This window comes from Lutra lutra, chromosome 10 (assembly GCF_902655055.1).
Source record: "Lutra lutra chromosome 10, mLutLut1.2, whole genome shotgun sequence".
Lineage (NCBI taxonomy): Eukaryota > Metazoa > Chordata > Mammalia > Carnivora > Mustelidae > Lutra > Lutra lutra.
The window spans coordinates 77140832-77167881 of NC_062287.1; the positions used below are offsets into that span (position 1 = coordinate 77140832).

Sequence of the window (27050 nt, forward strand, 5' to 3'; positions counted from 1 at the left end):
ACTCTGAGATCCTAACCTGAGCCGAAATCAAGACTCAGACTTAACTGACTGAGCCACCCAGGAGCCCTTCATTTTCTCTTTCACCCTTTTTCTACTTACACAGGAGAGATAAAAGTTAAAGATAAAGTTAAACTTAAAGACATCAGCCTGTTGGAGCAGCAGTTGTCTTGGCAATGGGGCAGGGTTCTCCAGGAAAAGAGTAAGAGGAAACAGTGACTATTTTTAACTCAAACAGAAGCATAATATCTAATAGCTGGCATGTCCATGCTATGTGTACCATCTGAACTTGAGCTGTGGATCAGGTTAAAAACTGATAAAATTATCATTTACAGGTTTGTTTGTTTGTTTGTTTTTTAATTAATTTTTTATTTTTTCAGCATAACAGTATTCATTATTTTTGCACCACACCCAGTGCTCCATGCAATCCGTGCCCTCTACCATACCCACCACCTGGTGCCCCCAACCTCCCACCCCCGACCCCTTCAAAATTCTCAGATCGTTTTTCAGAGTCCATAGTCTCTCATGGTTCACCTCTCCTTCCAATTTCCCTCAACTCCCTTCTCCTCTCCATCTCCCCTTGTCCTCCATGCTATTTGTTATGCTCCACAAATAAGTGAAACCATATGATAATTGAGGGTATCATGCTTAGCGAAATAAGTCAATCAGAGAAAGACAACTATCATATGATCTCCCTGATATGAGGGAGAGGAGATGCAACATGGGGGGTTGAGGGGGTAGGAGAAGAGTAAATGAAACAAGATGGGATTGGGAGGGAGACAAACCATAAGTGACTCTTAATCTCACAAAACAAACTGAGGGTTGATGGGGGGAGGGGGCTGGGAGAGGGGGGTGGGGTTATGGATATTGGGGAGGGTATGTGCTATGGTGAGTGCTGTGAAGTGTGTAAACCTGGCGATTCACAGACCTGTACCCCTGGGGATAAAAATATATGTTTATAAAGCTGTAAAAAAAAAAAAAGAAAAAGAAAAAAGAAAGGATGAATACCCAAGTTTTGTAGCAACATGGACGGGACTGGAAGAGATGATGCTGAGTGAAATAAGTCAAGCAGAGAGAGTCAATTATCATATGTTTGTTTGTTTTTTAATGTGAAACTTACTTTGTAATAGGTTAACATCCTCCTCTAACCCATGTGTGCCCATGCACACATGCAGACACTCTCCAGAACCCCCTCTATCCCAGCCGTGAACAGTTGGGTCAAATGTGGAAACAAAGCACATTATTTAATTTCATGGAATTAACTGATAAAAAGATCGGTGATTCTGGCACCATTAAGACGGTGTCATCAATCTAAAATAACCCACAATTCAGAGATGATAGCATTAGTATAAGACTTCTCCAGTTTCAAAGCACTTTGACAGTATCAAAGGTAATCCTCACAACAACACAGTGAGGTAGATGGAGCAGGAACTAAATCATCTGCAAATGTTCAAGTCAATTTCCACCAGCTGCAATATGGCCTGGAACCAAAGAAGCAGGTAGTATCATGATCCATACCTGGAAAATGAGGAAACTGAGACCTCGCGAGATAAAACGGATCGGCTTAAAATAATCTGAGCTACTCCTCAAATTAAAAAAGACAAATGTAGGCAAACATAGAATTTTATTTTTAAGGACATTTCACAAGTTTAATTAAAAAGGATTAAGAATGTTAGAATTCGAGGGGCACCTGGGTGGCTCAGTCGGTTGAGCCTCTGCCTTCGACTCAGGTCATGATCTCGGGGTCTTGGGATCGAGTCCCACATCGGGCTCTCTGCTCTGCAGGGAGCCTGCTTCCTCCTCTCTCTCTCTGCTTGCCTCTCTGCCCACTTGTGATCTCTGTCAAATAAATAAAATCTTAAAAAAAAAAAAAAAAGAATGTTAGAATTCGAATGATAGGACCAGTTTCTTTTCCTAAAAGCTTTTGTATGTAAGCTGTCTGCAATTGCTTAAGATTAAAACTTGGTTTTGGACTCGCTAATTGATGTGTGTCTAGTTAAATCTTTTTTTTCTTAAGATTTATTTAGTTAAATCTTTTTTTAAAAGATTTATTTAGTTAAATCTCTAAATAGAATTTATGAAGTATTTTGACTGGATAGGAGGCAATGACACATTTTTTCCAAATAAGAAAAAAATACTGGAAAATCTGTTGCTTTCTTACCCATAATTGCTTCAAAATATAGTCCAGTTTTTTTTTATAGTCCAGTTTTTGAAAGAGTTACCAGTGATGTAATAGGCTCATCTACACAATTGTGATGTTTTTATATAGTGTAGTCCACAGAATTCCAAGGTAAAGACAGCATTTCTGAGGGATCAAGGCAAATTTCCTTGGAGGAGCTGGTACCTTGAAGAATCGGCTAAATGAATCCAAGCTCGATTAGGGTAGAAAGCTCTGCTTCCATCTTCTAACACACCCCCTTCAGTTTCAGCAACCCATTTGCCACAATGAGCCTTAACTTTTCTTTTCTTTTTTTTTTTTTTAAAGATTTTATTTATTTATTTGACAGACAGAGATCACAAGTAGGCAGAGAGGCAGGCAGAGAGAGAGGAGGAAGCAGGCTCGCTGCAAGCAGAGAGCCAGATGCAGGGCTCGATCCCAGGACCCTGGGATCATGACCTGAGCCAAAGGCAGAGGCTTTAACCCACTGAGCCACCCAGGCACCCCATGAACCTCAACTTTTTTACAGGACATTTTCTCTCTTGCCTTTTGCCTAGACTACAGTGCAACCTTATGATTTTCAGCCAGAAAAATGAAGATGTTTGTGAACAAATCAAGTATAAAATTGTACTGATGAAGGGAGAATGAATGAAATCAGAATAAAGATATTGCTTTTGGTATCTATTTAAGTTATCTAATACACACTAAACACAATGCATTCTGGGAGGGGTATGTATAGAGGAGACAAAAACATAAATTACATCTAGACCTTAAGGAAATATAACAGAATTAGTCTATTATCTTGAATGATATATTATACAATGTATGTTTGTTATATTATACAGTATATTATAATGCCTGGTATGGTAGAGAATTGATGAAATGATTTAGGAAGGATCTAAATACATTGCTATAGGATTTCTGACCAGATTAGCCATTCATTTTGGCTTAAGTGCCAGAGGTGGGGTAAGTGGCACTAAAAATAGGCAGAGATGGGGAGAAGAAGGCAAAGGATTACAGGGACAATTCACAGTAAAAGCAATGGGGCAGATGTGGGGAAATGAGGGGCAAAGGTAGGCAATCATTTGGCAGGAAGGTTAGGTGGTTGACTTGACAGCAGTGAACTCTGTTGTATTGTGGAGACTGTGAAGTACTGTGAGGACTGGATCAAGGAAGGCCTCGAGCATCCTTATTTGGAAAATAACTGGGAGTCAGACAAGTTTTTGGAGGATAACCTTGAAGGATGGATGGGCTGCATGAGAGAAGCCAAAAGTCTCACTGGGAAAGCAACACCACTGCCACCCCCACCCCCCCAAAGGCTCATTGAGAGTGAGATACCTGTTAAAACTCTGAATATGTCAAACCTCATAAATGGAATTCTGCTTTTTATTATCACATTTCATTAATTTTCCTCAATAAGAAAACCAGACTCTAAAGTCAAAATGTAGGATTTGAAATAAGTGTCAGATCTGACTGGGGTTGGGGGGAGAATAAAGGCCAGCCGGGGCCAGAAGGCATTGAACAATGGCGGCGTTTGACTTGGATGGATTACTGATGCATGTTTTTAAAAGATGTTATTCTGAAAGGAACAAAGCATTCTGCTGAAAGACTGGCCTCTTTTCTCTCTAATTTTAGTCCCCCTTTTCTATTCTGTTATTGTATTGCTCCAATTTTTAAAAGGAATATTTTACTACCTCTCCTCACACCAGGTAATTCTTTTGCTGCCAGCATATTGAGAAGGTCATTTCTATTGTGCTCTTTTTCAGTCACAGAGTGACATCCAGACAAAAGTCTTCCCCCAGCACACTCCCATTGCTCAGTGGCATTGCCCAGGCTGTGCTCAGATGTGTCTCCTACAACAGTTTACCATTTACAAGAACCTGTCAGGGGTGCTAAGCGAGACCAGGAGCAAGGCTTCCTGATATATTCATGGTCATTTATAACATCGGCAGCCATGTCAAGCAATGAGAGCTGAGGTATTTCTAAAACTAAAGAAATCTAAAAACTGTTGCGCTTAATCAGCATGGCTCATGCTTTTGCATGCCTTGTTTTAAGCAAACAATTTCATTCAAGCACATTCTATTTCTGACGGTACTCCTCCGGGAGAGTGTTGAAAAATCTAAATCTCAAATCAAGTGTGAAATGTTGCACAATTTCTAATTACCGAGCCCCGTGAAAAGAATAGATCTGATTGAATGTAACACCGGGGGACTTATGGTACGGTATTTTAAGAATACCTGTTGTCAGGCAGAGTGACATCATAAGCTGCTGGCACCATCTCCCAATTAAGGTGGTTAATGCCTGCTTAAGGTAAAGCCAGTAAAACGCACAGTAAAACATGCTGTCAGCTGAAAGATAACTGCAGAGAATGGGCCTTGCGGGACGAGGGGAGGGTTTGCTGGTTTGTTTTGCTTTTTTTCATTTCCTGCCAGCACAGGACCACACAGTATATTTTCCCAGTGGCTCCTTGTTCATCAGGTATATTAAAATACGGGCCTATTAAAACACAGTCATTCTTTGCTGACCTGGTCTTGAATGAATGCCAGCAGGTGTTTGTTTTTCACTAAAGGACAGTCTGTCTTGAACAACAGGTTTCCGAATCTCTTTAGTGAATGTCTTGGAAATAAAGGTTTTAAAAGCTGGTATTGTCATTACTTTCTATGGCACTCAGCTCCCGTCTTCTCCAGAGCGCAGACCAATTGTAGATGCTATCGCCTTAGTCTTCACAGTATGGTGCGCAGTCATCAACGATTCTTCCGGCTTTACAGATGTCAAAACAGACCCGCTGGCAGGTGGTGACTTCGTCAACATCACAGCACAGAACTGAAGCTGCTCTTCTTCCGTGGACCAGCTGGTGCACCCATACATTTAAGGAGAAAGAGGACCGACTGGTGCACCCATACATTTAAGGAGAAAGAGGAGAGGGCGTGAGGCAGTTAGTGAAGAGTCAGAAAAAGAAGTTGGGTATAGCTTTTATGACCAACCATAATCTCTATTTTTACAGGCTCATTTAACCTCATTTGTCAGGTCTGCATATGAGAGGACCCAGGCCTTTGGGCTTCCATGCCTTCTGCATCATCACGAAGCAAATTAAGAGGCAGAGCCAGTGTTTGAACCATGCAGACAGACTCCTAAGATGATTCCTATTGTATTTTGAAGGTAAGTTTGTGATTCCTCACCATAGTTTATCTTTCTTTTTCTGTCAGAGGAGCTGCACAGAAACAACAGTGAGTGCTTAGATAGCTGGGCTTTCTATGTGTGTAGAGGTAGGGATGAATCCTGGAAAGGCGACAGTGAGCAGGTCTGGAAAAAGCATGAGGTTTGGGTTTGGACTAATGCGGGCGTCAAGTGTCCCTCTGCCCCTCACTCGGTGATAAAACCTTTATCAAGTACATGAAGTTTATCCTTCTGTTTTTCCACCTGAAAAGAGGTACAAGCCTTCCTATTTTGAAAAATTGATATAATAAAAGGTAATGTGCTTTTCTAGTACATTTACAAGTTCAAGGAATATCATGATCTCCTGTGTTTCAGATATGTTCATGGATCAAAGAGGGAATGTCACAATTGAGGCTTACAACTATAGTGCATGTGAGATCAGGTAATAGATACACTAACATAGTCTTGGGAAAATATGATTCATGTGATTTATTTTAGAAAACATCAATATTGTCATGCATTTCCTGTTCCTAATTTTCTCTTTGCAGTCTTACCTTAGTAAGTCCTACATTTTGAATTAAATGATATGTATAAGATTCAATTATGGAATTAAATATCCTTTAAGTAGTAATTTATTATGAGAACCAAAGCCAGTGAGAACCCTTGTAAATATGAAGCAGTCAGTGACCACTAAATTTTATCTATCATGAGGTAAAGGTGACAATGAAGCCATTAGAAATTAAAGTTACCTTAAAAAGTTCAATAACTACGAATTACCTCTTTCTCAATTGAAAGCGAGCCATGAAACAATAATATTTGGTGAAGAGATGTATACACATATAATATATGTATATGTACATATATATATAATTTTTTTTTAAGATTTTATTTATTTATTTGAGAAGGAGAGAGAGAGAACGCATATGCGCCATGAGCCGGGTAGAGAGAGAAGCAGATTTCCTCACTGAGCAGGGAGTCTCCACGTGGGGCTCAATCCAGGAAACTTGTGAAAATGACCTGAAGTGAATGCAGACTTTAACTGACTGAGCACCAGGCAACCCAAGATGTATATATTTTTATATATAACAGCTTTATTTGTAGGAAGATCATCACCTCCACAGCTAAGAAATGGTGAGGCAGAGTGTACAAAGTCCATGACTTCCAAGAATCTTACATGTTGCTAGCTTTTTACGCCTTATTTATTTGAAAGAAGTGGTAAAGTGATGCTACCATAAAAATTGTCCATAAAAATGTAATATTTGGTAATGGAATATGAATGTCAGAGACACGGAATTGAGGGTAATTTTTTTTTTTTTTTTTACTTGTAAATCAAAGAAAAAGACAGTACATTTTTGTTTGCACATAAACCAAATGATAATATCCTACAGATTGAAAGCATGGCCAAAACACCAAAATGTTGGAAGGTACCCAGTGTTATTTAAGCCTAATTAGTTCACCTTTGATCACTATAGCTGTCATTTAAAGCCCCAAATTTGTGTTTGAATTAAAAATGTTCAATTTGGGATCAGATGAACTAAAAAGGTCTTTTTTACAATATCCGTCATAAGCCAATTTGAAATTTTTTAAGGCAATGGGTACAGTTCAGACCAAGCAAGTAAGAGAAATTTTCTATCATTTAGTACTTCTTAGTGGCATAATATCCTTAAAAGTGAACTACAATTGTCTACTTAGACTGACTTAGGAAAATCAAACATTTTAGGAAAATCAAACATAAGGTAACCTAAGTAGGAGTTTAAGAAATTAACCTTCTGAGGGCTTTTAAATTCATTCTATCTACGCACTCATTAATGATGGAATGCTTACTAGAATCTGCCTCAGCATAAATTGAGGGTGTTTTGAGTCCAAATCAGGAATTGGATAGGAAGCTCCTAATTACAGATCATAGAATCATTGATCCACAGGAACTTTTAGAGATTATCTTGGTCTAATCCTCTTCAACTGAAAAAGGAGAACATTAAAGAGGTGAAAAACTTCCAAGAGCTCGTGCGTACATCACCTCATTTGGCCTCACAGCAGATTGCGACGGGGGGATAGCTAGTGCTCATGTCATTTACAATAAGGGAAACAACCCACAGAGACTATCTCCTGGTCGGATCCCTGAGGCCACAGTGACCCCAGGGACTAAGGATGCTGCGACTTTGAAGGCATGCCCGAACATTCAGGAGTGTCTGTAGACATGAATGGTGATCGGGAAATACCAAACCACCACGGGACCATTTCCAAGGTAGACTCAGGTGGGTTGTCCATTGCCTATAGCACTGTGAGCCCCAGGTTTTGGCAGGGACCGTTTAGGTGACCTCATAATGAAATGTGGGTGGAGGACCAAGTTGATCATGAGTGTCCAGGTAAATTTTAAGCACAGAGAGAGCTGAGCAATCCTCTTCGCCACTAGCCGAAAGGAAGAACCCAAATGATGGGACTTCTTGTTACTGTGGTCCAGCAGAAGCCCAGGGAGGGTGGAAAATGCTGTTATTACAAGGAGCTGGGAGCACTATAAACACAGAAGTGAAGTCAGGCTCTGCCTCTTCTTTTGACTTTGGACTTGGAGAAAACCACTTCTTCTTTGAGCGTGAGATTTCTGACAATTTATCTCCAGAGAGTTTGCAGTTTCAATGATATAATTCATGTTCAATGCCGTATTGCAGAGGTGCTTAGAACATAAAAGCGTGAAAATAACAAGCTGTTTATTATCATTATTGTTGTTGTTTAGATATACCCTCTAGTCAAGAAGGGTTTGTTTTGCTTTGGTTTTGCTTGAATCCCCAGGACTACAAGCAACATGATGGCATCTCACCGTGGAGTTAGTGGATGGCAAAGGGGTGGAAGAAATCCCTCAAAATGTAAGTGTCTACTCCAAATTATTGGAGAAAGAACAGAAAGCAAGTTTCCTTCCTTCTAAGTCATGCATTTCCCTTTAAACAAGCCATTACAGTTTCACAAACTCTTTTTTGCATTAAAAACGAAAATGGCAGTCCCCTTGTTACTCTCAAAGCTCTATTTAAAATAACCCACAGACATGTATTAGAACACTCCTCTCTGTTGTTTTTAATTTTATGGAAACCTTACCACTGCTTATGGTGAAGTTGCTAATTCCATTAAAAAAAAGTTGGGAGGCCCTCACATCCTATTTAATGCTCTGCCATGTGAGGTCTGTAAAACATTCATGCAGAAGAGCCACTCATACTCAGTGTTGTTACCTTATGAGAAAATGCCTGAGTCTTCAATTAGGGAAGGTCCCCCGCACCCCCATACCCCTGAGCAAGCAGTACATTTGACTAAAGCATGAAAGAAAAATCAAGGTTATAAACGATTTACCAAAGGAAATTTTAAAACAAAGAACCCTTTAACAACAAAAACAAAGGTTATATGGTAATTATTATGCATAAAGTATTATTCTAAGTGCAATACATTTTATATTATTTACAATGTGGGGTACCTATCACTATGCCTAGTTGAAGAGGGAGAAAACCATGGCATGAAATAGGTGAATTAACTTACTTGGTAATCATTTCACGAATATATACATATGTCAAATGATTATGTTGTACACCTTAAACGTACATGGTGTTATTTCTAATTATATTCAATAAAGATGAACAAAAATATAAAATTAAAAAGAATACACCTGTTTATAAACAGTATAAGAAGAACAAAGCCTATAGTAGAGTGAAGAATGAGAGGATAGATGAAAACCGCTCTTGCTTGTTGGCTAAAAAAAAAAAAGTCACATTTTCAGTTGATTATTTAACTGTGAAACACCTTAATACTAGACTTGTGCTGGTAGGTATAATCTAGGCACAGTTAGCAAATTCTTAATGATGCCAGTTTCAAAGTTTGTCTTTATTATGCAGATGAAAAGGAAGGCCAGTAATCAAGAAAGGAGAATAGCCAAGATTCAGCTGCATAAGATTCCAAAAAGCATAATTAGTGCTCTCCTTCATACTATTATTTTCTCTTTCCCCACTAGGTCAGACCTAGAGACTTGTCCACATATGGTTATCCTGCGCAGATGTTTGCTCCTTCTAACTCCTCCCCCCAAATAATTCTGTGAGTGAATCCAGCCCAGGTTTGTACATCCTATCATTCCTTTGGGGTTGAGAATGATTTGCCCAATTTGACCATTGTCTAAACAAACACATTCATAAGATATAAGGAAAATAGTAGAACTTTTTTATATCTGTAATGGAGTGGTCATGCTGGTATGCTTATTGTCAGAACTCAGCATTTTGCTAACAAGAACTTTTCAATAAAATATAGAACAAAATAATGTAATTTGGCATGAAAGTCAATTAGGGAAGCTTATTAAATTCTGTAGATTCGCCAGGAATGCCAAGTATTGAATAATTCATCAGCTGTTTATCACATTTAACCCTCCTCCAATTACTGGAATTTTTTCTTTTCTTTTCCATTTTAATTTTGTAGAAGGATTACATTTTTTTCAACTGGGAGATGCCAGAAGTTTAATTGCAATTTTATTAACATGAAGCTTTTGTTACCAGAAAGAGCTTTAACTAACATTATGCTCTGTGCCCAAATTAAGGGACCTCACTACAGCATTAAATAAAGAGTATTTACCAAAAACTCTCAGTCTATTTACTTATAGGACAAACAATAGAGAAGAAAATGACTCTTAGACAGCTATCTTGCTTCCAATTGTCTGATCGGCAAATTCTGAAACAAATAAAAAAGAGTTAAATAGTGTCCTTAAGCTGAACCAGAAAAATAAAATCTAAAGTAATTTCATTTTATGTAAGTGGACTGGTCTCCCAGAGATGTAAAAAAAAGGAGAAGGATTAGCAACATAAATACATAAACATATATAGATTATGTTAAAACATAATTAAACGTTAGGTGACTCAGGAGAGCTTATATTGTACTAAGTACAAATAGTGTTATATTAACTAGCTATCCTGTGCTTCTGTTAAATATTATATATTTTGACAATTTAAATCCTCTGTCCATCAATTGCTTTAAAATGCAAATAATTAACTTATTAATATTTTATATTAATCTAATGAATTCCTATTATATGGCAGCAAAAACACTAAATGTTGCACATAACTTGATAAAACATGGGCTGTCTCTGGCATCAAGTGTCTTGCAATCTATTTATAAGCAAAACAGAATTTCATATATGACTAAAGCAACAGCTTATAACTAGAACTTAGACTCTGTCTGTAAGGATGATACTCTTACCTGGACCAGAATACAAACTCTCTTGATATTTGTGGTGTAAATTAATAAGTGGAATGGACTATTCATTGTTTTTTAAAGATTTACTTATTTATTTAAAAGAGAGAGAGAGAATGAGGGCACGGGGTGGGAAGCTGTGGCAGAGGGAGAGGGAGAGGAAAACTGCAACAAACTCCACACTGAGCACAAAGCCTGACATGGGGCTTGATCCCATGACCCTGAGATCACAACCTGACCTGAAACCAAGAGTTGGACACTTAACCGACTGCACCACCTAGGTGTCCCAGACTATTATTTTTAACATGTGTTTGAGATTAATTAAAACAAAATAAAACAAAAACCTCAAAGCGAGGTTTTAAATTGGTCACATTCACCAAAATTTTTCTTTATTTATTTTGTAAGATGAATGTGTCTCAATAGATTTTCTACACTGTCAACTTCCTAAAGATACAACTGAGTTTTTTCTTCTTCAAAAAAGATTTATTTATCTATACTAGTGAGAAAGAGAGAACGCGCTCATGTGAGTACACCCATGGGAGGAGTAGCAGAGCAAGAGAATCTTAAGCTTGCTCCCCACTGAAGACCAAGCCCAGTGCAGGGCTTGTTCCCACAATCCTGAGATCATGACCTGAGCTGAAACCGAGAGTCAGACGTCCAACCAACTAAGCCATGCAGGTGCCCCTCAACTGATTTTCTTCTTAATATGTATGAGTTCATAGGTTAAAAAAAAAAAAAAAGATAAATTAGAATAAATTTAGCATTTGAAACTACCTTCCTCCTTGTAATTCTGCACAGAAAGACTTGCATCTCTACAAAAATGGGAGAATGAAGATCATAATAAATTAATTTATCTGTTGTGGTCTTGAACATCAATCGAGCACACAAAGGCAATTTTCTCTTAAACCTACAGACTATATTTCTCACATCCTTAAAGTTCCAACATGGTGTTTTCAGTAGGGCTATATGTGCTACATTATAAATGTTTTACAAGTTTACAATTATAATAAAGAAAAAAAGACACCTTTTAGATCCATTGTGTCCCACCATGTTTTTGTAACATTCACCTAATAGAACATTTAGTGTTTATTGAGGCCTACTACAAGCTATTCAAGTTTTTCCACTTGTCTGAATCTCAGGAAATCCAGATCATGCTCCATAATATAGCAATAAATCTCTCTAGATTAGGCTTAGACAAATTTGGCTCCAAGTAATTGTTCAGTCACTCAGTAACTGAGGACTCCAATTTCTGGCTTCCTAAGGGGAAAAAAACTCCCCTTTCTTCTTTACTTTATGTTCTCCCTTTAAATCTTCTATACTACACCTCCGTATTTTAATGATAGCAAAGGTCTTATATAAAAATCAGCATTTCCCAACTTTCTTTTCATGTAATGGTGAACATATGATGTAGTATTTTTGGCCAATGAGATGTGAGTGTTGTTTGATGAGTCTTCCAGAAGCTTCTCTTAAACTGGATAAAGGGACTCATCTACCTAGAATATTTCAACTTTTGTTCTTTCCATTTTCCTCTCTACAAAGAAAACTAAATTCTAGAATTGAACATCTGTCTTTCCATTATGAACCGAGCATACAGGCTAAAGATAACTGAACTCATAAAAGCATAAAAGTCCAGAACCTTGATAGTCTCATGGAATCACCACCTTAGTCTGAAATGCTAACTTCCAAACTTCTCTTTCTCTGTCTCTCTCTCTTTTTTTTTTTAAGATTTCTTTCTTTCTTTATTTGACAGAGGGAGAGAGAGGGGGAACACACAAGCAGGGTGAGCAGCAAGCAGAAGGAAAGGGAGAAGCAGGCTCTGATCCCAGGACACTGGGATCATGACCTGAGCCAAAGACAGACCCTTAAGGGACTGTGCCACCTAGGGACCCTTAATTCCAAACTTCTATGTAAGAAAAATAAAATTTCTGGGGTGCCTGGGAGGCTCAGTGGGTTAAGCCTCTGCCTTTGGTTCAGGTCATCGTCTCAGGGTCCTGGGATTGAGCCCCGAATCTAGCTCTCTCCTCGGCAGGGAACCTGCTTCCCCTTCTTTCTCTGCCTGCCTCTCTGATGACTTTTGATCTCTCTCTCTCTCTGTCAAATAAATAAATAAATAAAAATCTTTAATAAATAAATAGAAAGAAAAATAAAAGTTCTGTTTTGTTTAAGCCAGTGTTTTCCAGATTTGTTATCTGCAGTTAAACATAATTTTAGCAAATATGCAAATTATGTCATTATTGTTAGACACTAATTTCACTCTGAAGGTTCTTTTTATTCATTCATAAGGTAAGTGTAATAAATAATGAAAGAAATAATCTTATTGAGTGTGCTGGAAGAATTAAGTGAGAACACACATACAAAGTGATTAACCCAATTTTTGGCAGAAAATTTGCACTCAATAGATTGCAAATATTAAAGTTACCTACTGTTCGAGAGGCAATGCTTCCTTTCCTTGTCCTCATCTATTTTCAATATTATTTTTGAAAGTACATATCAGCAACCAAACACTTTAAGATAGAAGTAATCCTGTGTCTTCACATCTCTCCATATTTATAACTTTAACAGTACAAGCACTCAGGAATCAGAGAATTCATAAGAGCCCAGTTTTCCAAAATTGCTATGAATCTATGCCCTTGCAAAGTGTCCTGAGCAACATTGCTACTCATGTCAAAATACAGAGAGGAATGTATGCTTTAGAGCTGGATGTAGTAAAACTTTAATGAGAGCAAAATGTGAAAAAATAAAGTACAATCCAATATTCCATGCCTTATAAATGAATTAAAGTTAGATGATTTATTTTTACAAGACTAAAAAGGCAGAAGTAATGTTAATTTAGACAGCTGAATTGTTTCAGATAAACAATGACTTAAAGCAATTACCATAGCAAATGGTTTTGAAGACTACTTTAAGTAAAATCCATTTAACTGAGGAAATAAAAATACAAAGCACTAAATCTTGATATCAGTCCTCAATAAGTCTTAGATCCTCTTTAAAGTGATGCATTACTTATTTATTACTTTGAGGAGACTTTTCCTCAACAAAGCTATTAATTTATCCTAATTTAATATATAATTAATTTTTTGCATAATTATATTCCTTTCATTTACAATTTTAAGAAATTACAGAATTTCAAAATTAAAAGTTCATTACAATGCTAATATTTAACACTTCAAAAAAATCCCTCTGTGCAAATAACTAAATTAATTGCTTGGTTAACTTTATTTACCACATTCTTTTTCTATTTCAACCATGCCATTTTTTTTTTCCAGATTCACTCAACAAGTTAATTCTCTATGATTTATTGGAAAAGAAAACATTTTTCTTGGTTTATTTGGTTGACTTGTTCTCATGTGTGAACTTTGCATTTTTTATTTTCCTGCTGTCAATTGCTTCCAAAGAGCAATTTTTAAAGTTGTCCGTCAGGCATAAACTGTGCAAATGTATATTCTTCCCATCAAATCCTTCTGAAAATCCTGCATTTATCACCCATTATTTAAAGTTTAAAATGTATTCCTATAATCTTTATAATATAAAATAAAGGTATCAGATTATAGAATAAAGTTCCAAATGAGAACTGATTTGTTAGAATTCTAAAATATCTAAAATAAAAGATTAGAGAATATTTTTGTATTATATTTTTATAATTATATTTATAAGAGAACAATGGGATGGGGGAAACCGATCCTTTCTTTAGGTTAGGTGGGGGTTCTTATATTTTATTTGTTGCCTTATTAAAAACATTTAACAAATGTTAAATGCATACATAGTACTGTGATTAAATGAAGGAAGAGCTCATGAAGTAATCGAAAGCAAGTTCTCTGCCCAATTCCTTGTTGTCTCCCCCAATCTCCAACATAATAAAGAAAGAGAGAGGAAACACGCCAGGTAGTAAAAAATAGATGGGAATAAAGGAAAAAAGGAAGGAAAGAAGAAAGACAGCATCCTAAGTTGATTAGAACCATGGCCTGTGGTAGAAAATAAGTCTATCTCCGAGGCCGGCTCTTGTACTTTAGATAAGTGTGTTGCTGGGTCTCATTTTTCCAATCTGAATAATGGGAATAATAGTGTCCACTTCATAGTGTTCTGGAGAGAATTAAATGAGATCATCTCTACAAAGTATCTGTCACAGAGATCTGCCACCTAATATTTGCCCTATCTGCCAGAATGTTTCATAGAAGTCATTAATTTGAGTAGATTTTTTTCTCATATCCTTGTTAAAACTTGAATAAAGGAATGAAGATCAAGCTTATCTCACAATGGGATGCATTAGGTGAGCTCACCTTTTGGTGACTTAAAATCACCTCACCTTTTGGATTTAAAATCCAAAAGAATTCACTGATATTACAGAGCCAAACAATGAACTCCAATAGAGCAAGTAAAAATTCAAATATAGAATAAGGAAGAACTGACTACAGGAATTAAAAAACAAAAACCAAAAAACTAATGTATGAGGTAATGGAAGGAAAAAGTAAGTATAATTAGAAAGGAATACTAGATTTGAATACTTAATGATTCAGATGTCAGTCTTTCTGTTCTGTAGTGAGCAGTTCTTCCTTAGAACCCTGAGTCTTGCCTCAGCCACCTGGATTTAGAAAGGATACGTTAAAACTGGAGAATGTCTGAGGATGAATGATAGAGATGGAATCAAATCCTTAGGAGCGAAATGGAATGTAGAAGAGTGAGTTATCTGAACATAACATTGTATATAAAAATAACCATGAACCACTAAAGAATTGTGCCATTTATTCTGTGGGCCTTAGTTTTCTAATCATGGAACTTAAATGAATGTATTAGACCAGGTATAAGTGACTTATAAGTCTCCCTAAGATTAGGGGGAAAAAAGGTAAATGACCACAACCCCCTTTGAAAATCAGATGAAATGGCTCATGTAAGCATAGATAATAATTATAATATTTTTCAAAATCAGATATAATATTTTTTCAAAATCAGATTAATATCGAATAAGAGTGAGAAACAGATCCATTTAGCAGTCAATAAAAAACAGAAAATCTTGCAGACCTCATTATCTCCTGAACTATATACAGTTAAATTTGTTAATTTAAATTAGTCATTTAGTACCATTTTTACATAAAATTAATCCTTTTTGTCTGAATTCTATACCTAAAATTTATGTCTGGGTTCTACATCTAAACATTCATTCTGTACAAAATATTTTGTGTTAGACCCTGAAGTATTATAAAACATAATTTGGCAAATATTTATTAGGGTTCTATATATGCATAGTGATAGTATTGCTGCTTTAGATACAATGATGATGGGGACAGATAGTCCTGTTCTCAAATCAGGTAAAGACCAACATTAAATAAATTGATACACAGGAATGTCCCAAATACTAATAAATACTATAAATACTATAAAGAAGATGAGTCATGTGGAAAAGAGACTGGTAGGGCCTCTCTTGAGGCAAACTTTTTTTTTTTTTTCAGTAGTTTCAAGGTTTTGTTTAAATTCTACTTAGTTAACATGAAGTGTAATATTAGTTTCAGATGTACAATTTAGTGATTTGTCACTTACACACAACACCCAGAGCTCATCACAACCAGAGCCCTCCTTAACCCATCACCCACTTAACCTATACCCTACCCACCTCACTTCTGCAATCCTCAGTTTGTTTCCTAGAATTTAGTATTTCTTATGTTTGCCTCCCTCTCTGTTTTTATCTTATTTTATTTTTCCTTCCCTTCTGCTATGTTCATCTGTTTTGTTTCTTACCCTCCACATATGAGTGAAATCATATGGTATTTGTCTTCCTCTGCCTGACATATTTTGCTTAGCATATAAATCTCTATCTCCAACCATGTTGTTGTAAATGGCAAGATTTCATTCTTTTTAATGGCTGAGTAATATTCCATAATATATATATTATATATTATATGAGATAGATATATATACATATATGTGCATATATATATATATAAAACATCTTCTTTATCCATTCATCAGCTGATAGACACTTTGGCTCTTTTCATAATTTGGCTGTTGTTGATAAAGCTGCTATAAACATCGGGATGCATGCACCCCTTCAAGTTAGTAGTTTTGTATCCTTTGGATAAATACCTAGTAGGGGAATTGCTGGACTATAGGGTAGTGTTATTTTTTAGCTTTTTTTTTTTAATTAAAAAAAATTAGAGAGGGAGAAAGAGACCACCTCCTGCATGTGAATGGGGGAGAAGAGCAGGGGCATAGGGAGAGGGAATCTTAAGCAGACTCCATGCCCAATGGGGAGCCCCGTGGGGTCTGATCCCAGGACCATGAGATCACAACCTGAGCTGAAATCAAGACAAGTGTTCAAGCAACTGAGCCACCCATGTGTCTTCCAATTTTAACTTCTTGAGGAGCCTCCATACTGTTTTCCAGAGTGACTGCACTAGTCTGCATCCCCACCAACAGTGTGAGAGAGTTCCCCTTTCTCTGCATCTTTGCCTACATCAGCAATGTACAAAAGAGTGAAACTGGACCACCGTCTTATACCATACACAAAAAATAAATTCAAAATGGATGAAAGACCTAAATGTGAGACAGGAAACCATCAAATTCCTAGAGAAGAACACAGGTAACAACCTCTTTGACATCAACCATAGCAACTTCTTGTTAGATACATTTCTGGAGGCAAGGGAAACAAAAATGAACTCTTGGGACTTCAAGATAAAAAGCTGCTCCACAGTGAGGGGAACAATCAACAAAACTAAAAGGCAACCTTCAGAATGGAAGGAGATATTTGCAAATGACATATCACAAATGACATATCACAATAAATGACGTATCACAACAGAAGCAACACTGCCACAGGAAACAACAGATGTTGGAAGTAACTTTTGAGTTGAGAACTGATGAGAAGGAGACATCTCTCGGATGATCTGGGGGAAGCACTTTAGTGTGCAAGTTTTATCAAGTATAGGTATGCTGAAAAATTGGAAATATGTGTGGCTCATGGAAGTGAAAGGAAAAAAAGTCTAGGATGGCAGGGGGCAGTGAAAGAAATGAAAGAAAAGGGATAGGGAGAAGCAGTCAGAGAGAAAATCAGGGACCAAATAATGTAGGACCATGTAACTGAGAAAGGAAAAAAAAAAGAGAGAGAGAAGGAATTCTTAACAGGTGGAAGCTGGCTTGGCATTCACAGCTGTCAGTGAGTTTCCCCGCTGAACACAATGTCACAGAATATCGGTATCAAACAAGACAACTCTGTGATCACAGGGAATCAAGAAATAAATAGCCCCCTCTGAATGCAGACAAAAAGTGTGCAATATTGTGCAAACTCCAAAAATTGTCAAACCTTTTATCTGGGCTAACGTGAGTGACTTCTGCTTTTTTCCCAATGCCAGGTTCGGCCTCATTCTGTTCCTCTTGCAGTCTAGATAAGAATTTTCAAGATACATAAGAATGCCAAACAGCATTCAATCTACATCAATGCTCCACTTCCTTCAACCCTTCTCTAAAGCAATGAACACATGCTGAAATTCCTTGTAAGTCATTTCTAATACCCTCTTCTTGAGATGGCTCATCGTTCTCCGATGAGTTACTATCTCTGCCATTGAAGTGAGTCAATAAAGAAAATGTAGTTTAAGCAAGTAGATGCCTAGTGGTCTTTCACTGAAGGGAACTGACAAGACCATAATAAGGAGCATGGCATAGTATTTATCCTGCTTACAAGGAGAAATTTGCAGCACCAAACATTTATATTAGAAAAGTAGGAAAGGTTGCAAAACAGTGACATCGACATTTACTTTAAGAGCTGGAAAAAGAATAGCAAATTAAATCCAGAACAAGAAAAAAAATGCATATAAATGCAAAAAGGCACTTGACAAAATTTAATATCCGTTCTTGATTAAAAAAGCAACTCTCAGGTAACTAGAAAACATGTATTTATAAAAAAAGCCTACAGCTATTATCATGCGAATCGTAGAAGACTGAGTATTTCATCTGTGAGATCAGAAACAAGAGAGATATGCCCAAGTTGATTCAACATTATTGAATTGAAACCTTTTTCAATCTATTAAGATGAACATATAATTTTTAGTTTTTAACCTATGAAAATATGAAATGTATTTAATTGATTTTTATATGTTAAACCAAATTTGGATTCATAAGATACCAAAGTGAAGGTCCTAGACAGTACTGTAAAACAAGGAAATAAATAACAGTATGTAGGATAGGAAGAAATAAATCTGTCTTTATTTGTAAACAGCACATGGCCTAAACAGAAAACACTACCATCTACAAAAAGCTACTAGAACTAATACATATGTTTTCATGGTTTCAGGTCTTATTGTGAACAATCACAAATCAGTTATGTCTATACACTAACAACAAACTATATGGAACTGAATTTTTAAAGAATCAACAGAATTTAATAGCATCAGAAAATATGAAATACTTTGAGATAAATATGACCAAAAATGTACTAGGTCTGTAAATAGAAAAGTACAAAGCATTGTTTGAAGAATGAAAAAGAACTAAATATACAAGAGAGACACTATGTTCATTGACTGAAATACTCAATATTGTTTGCATGTCAGTTCTCTCCTAATTGATCTATGGATTCAATAAAACCCTCCATCAAATCCTTACCTGAGTATTTTAGTAGAAGTTGGTAAATTAATTATAAAATACATATGAGGGGCACCTGGGTGGCTCAGTGCATTAAAGCCTCTGCCATCGGCTCAGGTCATGACCCCAGGGTCCTGGGATGGAGCCCCGAGTTGGGCTCTCTGCCCCGCAGGGAGCCTGCTTCCCCCCTCCCCCTGCCGCCTGCCTCTCTGCCTACTTGTGATTTCTCTCTCTCTCTTTAAAATAAAATAAAATAAAATAATAAAATAAAATAAAATACATATGAAATTGCAGAGAATCCAGAATAGCTGAAATTACCTTGAACAAAAGCAAGAATTTTGAAGGATTTATACCACTTAAGTACAAGCCTTATTATAAAGCCCCAATAATTGTGACAGAGTGACAGCTGTATAAAGATAGACAAAAAGGTCAACAAAACAAAATGAGTTTAGCATAACCACAGGCATAAGTTAAGTTGATTTTCAACAAAAGTGCAAAGCCACCGAATGAATAAAAGATAATCTTCAACAATTGATGACTAAACAATTTGGCATCTGTATTCAAGAAATTGAAACTTTACATTTTGTACAGCATATAATAGTAACTCAAAGTGGATCATAAGTTAAAAATAAACTATGTGCTATGGTGAGTGCTGTGCAATGTGTAAGCCTGATGATTCACAGACCTGTACCCCTGGGGCAAATAATACATTACATGTTAATAAAAATAATTTTTTAAAAAATGAAAAAAAAATATAAAATTCCTAGAATAAAGCACAGGGGAAAATCTTCCTAATTTTTGGCTAGGGAAATATTTCGGAGATGTACCACCAAAAGTACTACTCATCAAGGAAATCTCATCAAAATAAATATCTGTTCATTAAAAATATCTGTTCTTCATAAGACACCACTAAGTAAATTCAAAGACAAGCCACAGACTGAGAGGAAATATTTGAATAGTATATATCTGAATAGAAATTATGCATAGAATATATAAAGAATGATTTAAAAATTTAATAAGAAGAAAATAAGCAAAATAGTTTTATCTACACTTTACCAATTACTGCTGGATTGGCAAATGGATGGAAAAAAGCTTGTACACTGATTTCAACATGAAAGGTTTGTACAAGAATATTCATAGCAACTTAATTTATTATAGCTATAAACTAGAAACAACACAGATGTCCGGCAACAGGTCAACAGATAATTAAATTATGATATACCACTAAAGGAATACTACTTAGCAGTAGAAAAAATGATGAATTGTTAGTACATACAATGGCTGAATATCAAAATAAGTTGGCTGAGTGAAAGAGACCAGATTAAAAAAATACATTGTGAGTCTAATACATACCTTATTATAAAATGTAAACTAACTATTTTGACAGAAAGCAGCCTGGGAAGGGGAGGGGATAGCTTAAGTTCCATTTATTAAGGCCTATAAGTAATTCTAGAATCTATTCCAGAAGGGAAAGAAAAAAAAAAAAAAACTCAGATGAATACAAAATTGCTGCAACAGAGACACTTGGAAATTTCAGACAAATTAATTAGAGGCTTCTTATTTCTAGTCTTTGGTCAGAAATCTTATTGCCAGAGAATTTATAATAGCTATAACTTCTCAGCAAAGACCTAAACAGTCCTAATAAGCAATACCATTACTCCCTCCTCTCTAAGACACCTGTCTCAAAGTCATTGTTGGATACTGCCTTCATAGTCTGCCCCAAAATTTAACCCTTTCCTCCTAATGTTTGGTTTTATGACTGGCTCTACTGGAGTAGGTCACTTAAGCAATACTGCTGGTACAATATCCAGCAGTTTGACTTTCTCTGATACTCATAGGTGAACATTCTTTCCAGGAATGCCCTGATGGGTTTTTTTCATGGAACATGGATGGATTTGCATAACCTCCACTCATAACCCTTGAGAAATTATGAAAATTAAGACTAAATATTTAACACAAAGCTATATTAATAAGTTTATGTAATATAAGACAGTTTGGTTCAGTTTGTATAATCTATCCTCATGGTTTCCAGTACTTTGCTTCTAAGAGCACTCTTGAAGAGATTAAAACATTTCCAAAGCAACAGCAAACAAGTCAGACATAATTGCAATTCAATCATTTCCTAATGGTAACGATGTCTCACAGCATCCATGAAAACAACTGTTTGTACACTATTTGTACACTGTTTGTACACTATTCATTTGATTGACTTTCAGCGCCTGTTTGACTAGGACTGTTTACTCTAAATTCCACAATCCACCTTATATTCATTTTAAAGTTCTTAATGTTTAAGTAAACATGCTCTTATTTCGATTCAGATTTGAGCCATTGCTATAGTCTTCCTTTTATTTAGCAGCAAAATACACCCCGTTCTCTGACCTAATACAACTAGCCTGTTCACTGACTTCCTTCCTTTGTTCTTTCCTTCCTCCCACCCTTCCTTCCTTCCTTCACATATTTTGCAAAAGTATACGGCAAAATTATTTTTTACATAAGTCAGAAATTCATAACACTGTTATAAAGAATTCATGACACAGAATTCAGAACCAATTCATGCTGGATATTGTGCATTGTACCCCAAACTAGTTTACTGTAAGAAGTACTATCCTTACACCCATGAATGCTTGCCCTGGTCCAAGCTTCAAGGAGGCCAGTGTTTTGAAATGACTTTTTCAAAATTGTCTATGCCATCCCCTGGTGCCTGGTACCAACAGGAAGGTCATTCCCCCACCAGGTGACACATCCCAGACCTAGATTAGGACCCATATGAGATTGAGTCACCATTTCCCCATTTTGAGGTACAGTTTGACGCAAATTTTTCAGGGCTTAGCTTAGAAACCTTCCTAATGAGAAAGGTCTTATCCTATTTTCAAATTTTCAACAATGCCTAGATCCAGCTCAGTTCCAAATCAGATTACTTTAGTGCCCTCTCCAGTGCCCTGATGGAATAAGGAACATGTCCTTTTAGGTTATCTAAAATTTTTTTACTTCAGAATCTCTTATTCTATTATACCAATGTTCTTCACAGACTCAAAAAATTACAAGACAAAGTAGTTGCATAATGTTGGAGAGATAAAATAGTCAATAAAAGCAAACTCAGACCCCAAAATTTAGGATAATAAGATATAGATAGTATAACATTTTTGAAGAATCCACTGGAAAATTATTTAACAAATATGAAGAGGTAGGATCAGCAGAGGGGTGGCAATAAAATAAAAAGTGACATGAAATGAAAAATAAAATGTATGACATTTGAATAAAAATAAAATTATTAGATCCACTTAGTAGCTAATTGGACACAATAAGGGAAAAAAAAGGAACTTAAAAACAAATAACGGGGACAGTAAAATATATACTAACTAAAACACATGGAGGTGGGAGGAATGATAATTTTGGAAAAAGCATTTGTGATCACTAAGTAAATAGCATGTAATTGGAGACCCAAATGGATGAGAGAGATAGCATGGGGTAGAAAAAGTTTGAAAAGCTACTTGCCAAAACTGATAAAAGACATTGACTTACAGATCTAAGAAGTTCAGCAAACTCCAAACCAAATAAATAAAATAATAATATACCTAGATGTAGAACTACTGAGGGAAGGGAATGAAGAGAGAAAGAGAGGGAAGGAAGGAAGGAAGGAAGGAAGGAAGGAAGGAAGGAAGGAGAAAGGGAAAGAAAACAGAAAAGAAAAGGAAGAAAGGAAAAGGAAGAAAATAAATGAAAGAAGGAGGGAGATGGGAGGAAGGAAGGAAAGAAAGAGGAAATTAAAAAAAAAAGAAAGACTAAGAAAGGAGAGAGGAAGGAAAGATTTAAAAGAAGAAAAAGAAAGAAGAAAGCAGCCTAAGAATATAGCACTTACAGAACAGACACAAATGATGTTTTGCAAGTAATGTCATTTTAAAATGCTGAAGGCAAAATAAGGAAGGAAGGTAAAAAAGGAAGAAAGGTAGGATGATGGAAAAGCAGGAAGAATCAAGGAAAGGAAGAAAGGAAGAGAAGGAGGGAGGAAGGAAGGAAGGAAAGAGAAGAATGACAGAAGTCAATGAGGAAGTACACTATGCAATTACTACTGACCCTAGGTCTCTGCACCAGCGTTCAGAGACTGTCTTCTGTTAATTGCCTTGTGTAGTTGTTTTTTTGTTGTTGTTTTGTTTTGTTTTAAAGATTTTATTTATTTATTTGATAGAGAGAAAGAGAGAGCTCACAACTAGGCAGAGAAGCAGACAGAGGGGGAGGGAGGGAAAGCTCAGCAGAAAGCCCCATGAGGGGCTCCATCACAGGATCTGGGATCATGACCTGAGCTGAAGGCAGAGGCTCAACCCACTGAGCCACCCATGCGCCCGCCTTTTGTGGTTGTTACATTAGCTCAGTTCTTAGGTCTCCCACATGAAAGTGTGGAGTATTCCCTCACCAATGAATGTAACCAAGATGTTAAAACACATCATTTGGGGGTTCAAGAACTTTTATTATTTGCTTCCACATTTCCAATGGCCAATCTGCTCTCTCTGGAACCTAATATCAGACACTTGTCAGAGGGCAAGGCACACTAAGAATGAGACTGCTCTAGTGTAAGAACATCACTTGATGACAATTTCTTGTTTATCTCTGGATTCTCTTTCATCATTTTTGGTATCTCTGCTCCCTGAATTTTACCTGTCCACTACCCTAGGGCTGGAGGGAAACATGTCCTTGGAAGGAAAGCCATGGTTCCCCAAGTTGGGAGCCCTCAGGTCACTTTCTCCAGATGGGACTACGCTTTTCGCAAAGTATTTTAAATTCTGAATAGTGGAGACATATTTTGAACTGAGGGGGGTACTAAAAAGTTGCAGTACCCAGGCCCCCCCTGGTGACGTAGAGCACCCCTTGGCTCCGGTCACTCGCACTCCGGGACTCACCTGGTGCTGTCACCTGCCGGGGTCCTCCTTCCCTCTCCTCCTTCTCTCTCCCTCCTCCTCCAGGTCCTGTCTTTCCACGGTGCCAGGCTCTATCACCTGCCACTGCCAGCCCTCTCCTGCGGTGGGCGGACAGATGGACAGAGGGACAGGCCCCGCTGGAGAGGCTGTCCCGGAAGGCAAGCCCTGCAGGATGCTGGGACTATCCCGGGCCACTGCCTGGAGAGTGATTTGTCACCAGCACAGGAGGGAGCACGGGGAGAGGGAGGGGCGTGTGGCGATGGCCCCGCGCGCGGGGGGTCTAAGAGCAGTGCACCCAGCCCCGGGGGCACCATTGATTCTGGCTTTTTCTGCCCAGAATGGGGAGGAGAAGGGAGGGGATGGGGTGGAAATCTAAGCAGGAAAGGGGGCCAAATTCACCCAAATTCATGGGGAAAGACTGTCAGATGTTTAGTCACAAGCAGGGGTCCCTCACCAGATTACACAGTTTAGGGCTGTAGAGAGGGCATTTACGCATATTTTTCTAATTAGAAATGCATAACTTTCCCCCTATTTCAGGTCAGTGGGTAGCAGGAGTGAGCAGTGTCCAGAAATGCACCCTGGCCCCATAATGCCACTGCAGGATTCTTAATGGGTAAACGCGGATTATAGAAAGAATACAGGACAATGAGGACAATTACGCTTGTTGCGTCTATGTTTTGAAGATTTCTAATCTTCCTCTGGCTTTAACTCCTCTATTCGCACCAGCGGCTGACAGTGGTCTGGAACTGGTGACCAGAGTCCACTCACCTCAGGCGATGTTCATGAGAGAGACATAATCTTTAGTGAAATCAAGCAAAATGTTAACAATAATTAACAAGGTTTGGTTGAGCTAAGAAACTGAAGCTTATCAATGTAGCTTATTTATTTTCCTCTGAAAATCGAGTTATTGGGTTTTCCTGCACCTAAACAAGACTTACTCTTGGGAAAAACACAGCTAACCTAGTTCTTGACTCAAAGTTGGGGTTCAGTAAAGATTGCTTTCAAGGGTACACAAGATAAATTCGTCAGTAAGAATTCTTGTCCAAAGGGTTCAGCCCAAGTTTTCCATCTTAGAGGTATATTATTGACATAAGAATTTAGATACCATGGTTCTTTTATCTCATCCTTCTGTTAGGTATATATGTAAACTCCTTCCTTCCTTTTCCAAGCCCTATTATGAAGAGAAAGCACATGAGCTAACCTCTTACTTCCTTCTTTTAATGGAATTGAAGTAATAAGCATCCTCTCGGAACAGAAATAATATACTTAAACCTCCACCTCACTAAGATAACTGAGAAGCAACATATGCAAACTGGAAACACGTCATTGGCTAATAGTAAGAGTGACATAAATTTAAGTAGGCAAAATCAACTCATATTTGAATTGTATATCATTTGGCAAGTGAAAATGACAGCCCCCTTTATTAATACAGGACTTTGACTTTAAGGTTACAAAATACAATTTTATTTTCCCCTAGCTAGAGTTTGCTAACAATAGCTTTTCTGTTCAGTTTGGAAATTAATCATCTGAAATGCATTCTTCTCCAATGACATGTGGCCACTTTCCATTAAAAACATGTTAAGATGGGGCGCCTGGGTGTCTCAGTGGGTTAAGCCTCTGCTTTCAGCTCAGGTCACGATCTCAGGGTCCTGGGATTGAGCCCCACATCGGGCTCTCTGCACAGCGGGGAGCCTGCTTCCTCCTCTCTCTCTGCCTGCCTCTCTGCCTACTTGTGATCTCTCTCTGTTGAATAAATAAATAATATCTTAAAAAAAAAAACATGTAAAGATATGAAAGACCATTCTTTCTTTCTTTTTTTTTTTTTTTAAGATTTTATTTATTTGTCAGAGAGAGAGGGAGAGAGAGCAAGCACAGGCAGACAGAATGGCAGGCAGAGGCAGAGGGAGAAGCAGGCTCCTGCTGAGCAAGGAGCCCGATGCGGGACTCGATCCCAGGACGCTGGAATCATGACCTGAGCCGAAGGCAGCTGCTTAACCAACTGAGCCACCCAGGCGTCCCTGAAAGACCATTCTTATTTGAAGCTATCATTATATTTGCATGGCAAGTTTCCATTTATTATCTCATGTGCTCACCACAGAAGTCAAGAGGATCCAGCATTTTTATAATTCCTCTCTTTTTTGAGGAGTAGGTGGTCACAGAGAGATCAGGTAATTTCACAGTCACTTAGTTAAAAAAAAAGAGACAGACTGTATTCCTACTCTGTATCATTTTACAACCTGTTGTGATAAAGATTCCTCTGAAACCACAGAAAGGGAAAAAACTCTTGCCTCTACTCAAATTTTATTACTTTCTTTTAGACATATTAGCATAAAGCAGCAATCCTCAACATCTTTATCAATTTAGGAAAAAAAGATCAAAATAAACTTTGTGTAGACATATTCACACAAAGTCAGTCCTGCATTGTCTTTGAAATTTATATCCAAAAGTAATCTCCAAGTTTAACTGACCTGCTGTTCATGTTCTGAAGGGGGGAAAAACTATCTAGCTTAGATGTGTGTCAGCAAGCTTTATCTTGGGAATGAACCTGTATAAGATTTTGGAAACCCTTACGGAGTTTAAGAATTATATCTTGAATTGTCATTGTTCGATCACACATAGGAAGTCTTTTCTTCTTGTGGAGATTACAGAACGTGGCCCTTCATTGCCCAAGACACTCTCTCTCCTCTGTCACAGAGTAACTACAAATTCAGAAATTGCTTTTATGGTTTCAGAGGGCTGATGCATGAATTTTAAAGATCTAGCAGTGCAGACATAAGAACTCTTAGCATAGAACAATCCACAGTGAATTGCAACAGTTAGTGTTGCTACTGATGAAGATATCTATGTATCTGTGCATCCACTTAGATGCATATCTAAGAGCAATCTTACATATGAATAAACAATCTAACATATGAATAAAAAATTTCACTACAATATCTCACAGTCCATCTTTGCTTTTCTCTCTGGATTTCTTTTTCTCTCTCTCTCTCTTTTTTTAATCTTATTTTTAAATCATATACTGTTGTATAGATAAAGAAATTGAGCCTCAT

At 37.2% G+C, this 27050-nt stretch overlaps 1 pseudogene; it reads left to right on the top strand.

Annotated features, from left to right (window-relative positions):
• The first annotated feature begins 7478 nt into the window (after positions 1 to 7478).
• LOC125079793 (ribosome biogenesis protein NSA2 homolog) overlaps positions 7479 to 27050 on the top strand; it is an 82810-nt pseudogene continuing 63238 nt past the window's right edge.